Below are 6174 nucleotides of genomic sequence, written 5' to 3'. Positions count from 1 at the left end.
TTATTTGATTATTATCTGTCCAATTCACAATTTTACAAGTATGTATAAGTGTATGTGTGTGTGTATGTGTGTATATGTGTGTATGAGCACTAATGCTTGTATATTTATGTATGTATATGTACGTACATAACATATGCCATTCTAATAAATAAGTTACCGTTTAACTAATTATCTCTTTCATTAGTCACTTAAACTTATATTTACGACTAATTGTTTATATCAGAGCACCCTCATACACTTATATTTATTTTTTTTTTCTTTATTGCCCTCAAGGGGCTAAACACAGAGGGGACAAACAAGGACAGACAAAGGGATTAAGTCGATGACATCGACCCCAGTGCGGAACTGGTACTTAATTTATCGACCCCGAAAAGATAAAAGGCAAAGTCGACCTCGGCGGAATTTGAACTCAGACCGTAACAGCAGACGAAATACCTATTTCTTTACTACACACAAGGGGCTAAACACAGAGGGGACAAACAAGGACAGACAAAGGAATTAAGTCGATGACATCGACTCCAGTGCGTAACTGTTACTTAATTTATCGACCCCGAAAGGATAAAAGGCAAAGTCGACCTCGGCGGAATTTGAACTCAGAACGTAACGGCAGACGAAATACCTATTTCTTTACTACCCACAAGGGGCTAAACACAGAGAGGGCATACAAGGACAGACAAACGGATTAAGTTGATTATATCAACCCCAGTGCGTAACTGGTACTTAATTAATCGACCCCCGAAAGGATGAAAGGCAAAGTCGACCTCGGCGGAATTTGAACTCAGAAATACCGCTAAGCATTTCGCCCGGCGTGCTAACGATTCCTCCCACGTTTATCTATATCCTCACATTTATACAATTATATTTTTTAAACAAATTTTTAAGGAAAAATTTTTACAAAACTCCCTCCTTTCTTACATCCCACTAGCTTAAAATTGATAATGAAACATTAAACCATTATTCTCGAATAAGAATCTACATAAACGCGTTTGACTAATTTAGCTTCCCAATCGGATTTAGCTAATCAAAAGGGATCTACATCACTATTTTTTACAACAATCACCGACCCTCTTTACTTACACAGCAGGAGTGGCTGTGTGGTAAGTAGCTTGTTTACCAACCACATGGTTCCGGGTTCAGTCGCACTGCGTGGCATCTTGGGCAAGTGTCTTCTACTATAGCCTCGGGCCCACCAATGCCTTGTGAGTGGATTTGGTAGACGGAAACTGAAAGAAGCCTGTCGTATATATATTATATATATATATATATATATATATATATGCGTGTGTGTGTTTGTGTGTCTGTGTTTGTCCCCCTAGCATTGCTTGACAACCGATGCTGGTGTGTTTATGTCCCCGTTACTTAGCGGTTCGGCAAAAAGAGACCGATAGAATAAGTACTGGGCTTACAAAAGAATAAGTCCCGGGGTCGAGTTGCTCGATTAAAGGCGGTGCTCCAGCATGGACGCAGTCAAATGACTGAAACAAGTAAAAGAGTAAAAGAGTAAAAGAGAGCAGTTAAACTTCCCACCCATCAAACAAACACGAACTGGAAATTATAAACTTCCCACCCATCAAACAAACACGAACTGGAAATTATAAACTTCACACCCGTCAAACAAACAAAAATCAGAAATTATGAACACTGAAAACAAAACATTAACTCGAGGCATTCAACGTTACGTTGGACACTAATCAGAGCACTCTCGTTGCATCGAGAATCAACACTAAGATACCACAGCACTTCGAAAACGATCGATACGACAGGCAGCACTTACAATACATTAAAAGAGTAAATATTCGCGAGGGATTTTCAAAAGTCATTTAACAAAAGACTTTACAATGACTTTACAATAGGCGCAGGAGTGGCTGTGTGGTAAGTAGCTTGCTTCCTCCGGCGTTGTGTGCGCCGCTGGAGGATGAATATGTGGTCCTCTTCCACAAAGGAGGAACCATAGAAAATGAAGTCAAGAAAATGGAAAGGAGGGGCCGATGGGTGGGACTTCTGTCCTGCACGGAGGATCATGAGTGGCCTTCGCAGGTGGCTGCGGAGGTCCTATGGGATAGTGATCTGTGCAGGATCATGAATTCCTTCCCGGAGGACTCTTATAAATATATACCTATTTCTTTATTACCCACAAGGGGCTAAACACAGAGGGGACAAACAAGGAGAGACGTAGGTATTAAGTCGATTACATCGACCCCAGTGTGTAACTGGTACTTAATTTATCGACCCCGAAAGGATGAAAGGCAAAGTCGACCTCGGCGGAATTTGAACTCGGAACGTAGCGGCAGATGAAATACCTATTTCTTTATTACCCACAAGGGGCTAAACATAGAGGGGACAAACAAGGAGAGACGTAGGTATTAAGTCGATTACATCGACCCCAGTGTGTAACTGGTACTTAATTTATCGACCCCGAAAGGATGAAAAGTAAAGTCGACCTCGGCGGAATTTGAACTCGGAACGTAGCGGCAGACGAAATACCTATTTCTTATTACCCACAAGGGGCTAAACACAGAGGGGACAAACAAGGAGAGACGTAGGTATTAAGTCGATTACATCGACCCCAGTGTGTAACTGGTACTTAATTTATCGACCCCGAAAGGATGAAAGGCAAAGTCGACCTCGGCGGAATTTGAACTCGGAACGTAGCGGCAGATGAAATACCTATTTCTTTATTACCCACAAGGGGCTAAACATAGAGGGGACAAACAAGGAGAGACGTAGGTATTAAGTCGATTACATCGACCCCAGTGTGTAACTGGTACTTAATTTATCGACCCCGAAAGGATGAAAAGTAAAGTCGACCTCGGCGGAATTTGAACTCGGAACGTAGCGGCAGACGAAATACCTATTTCTTTATTACCCACAAGGGGCTAAACGTAGAGGGGACAAACAAGGACAGACATAGGTATTAAGTCGATTACATCGGCCCCAGTGCGTAACTGGTACTTAATTTATCGACCCCGAAAGGATGAAAGGCAAAGTCGACCTCGGCGGAATTTGAACTCAGAACGTAGCGGCAGACGAAATACCGCTAAGCATTTCGCCCGACGTGCTAACGTTTCTGCCAGTTCGCCGCCTTAATAGTATATACCTGTGTTGTCCGGCCTGGAACCGGGTGCATGCTTCAATGAAGCAAGGATACTGGTCGGCCGGATTACCTGAACGAGTCTAGAAAATGTGAAACATGTGACTTTTTGTTTGTTTTAAAAAAGAAAAAAAGAATTCTGAACATTGTGTTGTTTAAGTAAGAGGTTTATTGCCTCATTGTGTTTTTGGGGGGAAAAAGGAAAAAAGAACATTGTTTCAGAGAAGCGAAAGTGGGCGGGCGCTTTTCGTCTTCTCCCATCATCATCATTTTTGCATCACCATCATTCATACCATTAATGTCCGTGTCCAGCCCGCAAAGCTTCCATCTGTGTGATGCCCTTGTGGCAAATTATATGAAATAAAGTAGCTTGCTTACCAATCACATGGTTCCGGGTTCAGTCCCACTGCGTGGCACCTTGGGCAAGTGTCTTCTACTATAGCCTCGGGCCTACCAAAGCCTTGAGTGGATTTGGTATATGGAAACTGAAAGAAGCCCGTCGTGTATATATGTATATATATATATATGTGTATGTGTTTGTGTGCCTGTGTTTGCCCCCCCCCACATCATCGCTTGACAACTGATGCTGGTGTGTTTATGTCCCCGTAACCTAGCTGTTCGGCAAAAGAGACCGATAGAATAAGTACTAGGCTTACAAAGAATAAGTCATGGGGGTCGATTTCCTCGACTAAAGGCGGTGTTCCAGCATGGCCGCAGTCAAATGACTGAAACAAGTAAAAGAGTAAAAGAGTAATGACTTGCTGGGGAAACCCTCCCCCCCATCCAGTGATGAGGGACGAGAATGTACCCCTACTTCTCCCCAGCAAAACCTCGGTAAGTAGCCCTCTCCTACTTCCTTACGCTCCCAGTGTTTACCATTACTGTGCTTAGGATAGACAGTACAAATGCTCGTGGCATGAGGTCACTGAGGAAGCAGGGACATCTGCTGAATGACCACAGGTCACTAGGAATGGATGTGACAGCCGTCAGCGAAACCAGGCTTTCTGGCTCAAACACCCTTTGCTCCCAGTTTTGACGATTTTGAGACTTACGCATCTCTTAGTCGGCCTGGAACCGGAGGCGGAGTGACAGTGCTGCTCAGGAAAGGACTGGATCTCAAGGCACGGAAGATCTTCCTGGACCCGGAAGGTAAGTCGGTAGTCCTGGACATGAGTAGTAGCGAAGGTGGTGCTCCGACAGGGACCAGGGCAGCCAGTTTTCTTCAGACGCTTGGAGGTTTTCCTGGGGACGCCTCGCTTATTAGTATTAGTGAGTTATTGGAACGCTATCTCGGATGCACGTCTGGACCCGGTGGATGTAGCCGATAGGAGGGGCGAGTGTAAAAGCCTCGCGAACCAGCTTAATCACTTCCAGCTAGTTTATTGGTACAGACTGGATTTCTCGAATGCGCCAGTGTGGACTCAGGCAAATCGCACCGGGTCATCACGGTCATATTTAAATAGGTTGTACTGTAGGCCAATAGATAAGGATAGCATAGGATGTCCACGATTTAAAGTTGCCGGCTACACAAACCACAAATTTGTGATCTGTACCGTCGATCTAGATACGCTTCATCGGTAGGGCCCCGGACACAGGAAGCTGAATGTGTCCTTCCCGGAGAACCAAGCTTTCAGAGACCGGCTTAGCAAGTTATTCCATGGAAAGTTGACGGGTGCTGTCATCAACAACCGATGCTGGGTAGCTCTGAAAAGGACGATTAGCGTAGAGGCGTTAGGGTTTAACAAGGAAATAGCGATAAAGAAGTCTAGCGTAGAGGTAAACCTAGTTAGGAAAATAGAAGAGGCACTTAATAAAGGCACAGTGACTGACGTGCTGGCAACGAGATTAACACTTGATCAATTCTTCAACGCTAAGCATGAAAGTTGTGTTGTCAGAGTTAGGGCGCGAGCTCTAAAATACGAGGCAACGAAAACCGTTCGATGGGACCGGCTAGCTGAGGCACACAACGTGTCAACAAAACCACAATTCTGTCTTTGACTTTACAGGACGGGATAATGACAGACGAGTCAAAGCAGTTGTGTGAGGAATTTCGCCAGGCGTAGGGCTCCGCCCCATTTGGATCAATTGAAAGCTTTTGTTAGGGTCGATCATCAATACTTGGCGGCGGGTTTTGATCTCATTTTCAGAGGCTGGACGCTACAATGTATAGCGACAAGTACTCGGTGGTCATAGTCAATGGTCACTTTTCGGAATCGTTTAGTATCACTCGTTCGGTTGGTCAAGGATGCCCACTCTCGCCCCTTCTGTACGTACTGGCTCTCAGGCCATTACTGCGGAAGCTGGTTGTTTCGAGAGGACGTATCCCGTGTGAACTAGGATGCGGAGTTTTCGTCTCAGAATATGCGGACGACGTCACCGTAATAGTGTCGGACGTCTCGGTAATCGGGGCAATTGGCACTAAACTAAAGGAATACTAAGCATCTACAGGAGCAAAGATTAACCAGGTGAGGCGAGTGAGCCTGCAGCTCGGCACCTGGTGAGGCAGGTCCATGCTAGACGGAAGGACCAATTAAACTGCTCGGGGTCTACTTTGGTCCTGATCTCCAACTAGACAAGAACTTGGAATAGGTCACAAGCAGGGTGGCCAATCTCACCCAGAAATGGAACAAGAGAAAGCTGTCCCTGGAAGGTCGGGTGGATGTGGCAAATGCGTACATCGTATCCGTCATCTATTACCGCCTGACCGTTGTTCCTTGCTTTGCTTCGTGGTTGATTAAGCTGGAGCGCTTGTTCTTCCACCTTCTGTGGAAAGGACAGGTTCCGCTTATCAGACGGTTCATTTGCAGTCAGGTGTGCACGCCGTTTGTTAAAAGCGCCTACCCGCTGCTCGTATCTTTCACGAAGCGACAGTCCTGGGTCAAGCATAGACAGAGACAGGGCTCCAAACGCTCACAGTTCTCAGTCAGACGGGCAATGCGGTCGGTGGTAGCTCGACCATGGATTTCTATATGGGATTAGTGGAGCGCAAGAGAGACGACGTTCTGGGGGAAACTATGGGAATTGCGGATGAAGCGTCGTTCTAGGAATTTTACCGCAAATATATTTATCGCATGGAAAATTAG

This window comes from Octopus sinensis, linkage group LG18 (genome assembly GCF_006345805.1).
Source record: "Octopus sinensis linkage group LG18, ASM634580v1, whole genome shotgun sequence".
Taxonomy (NCBI): Eukaryota; Metazoa; Mollusca; class Cephalopoda; order Octopoda; family Octopodidae; genus Octopus; species Octopus sinensis.
This window is presented reverse-complemented; position numbering follows the sequence as displayed.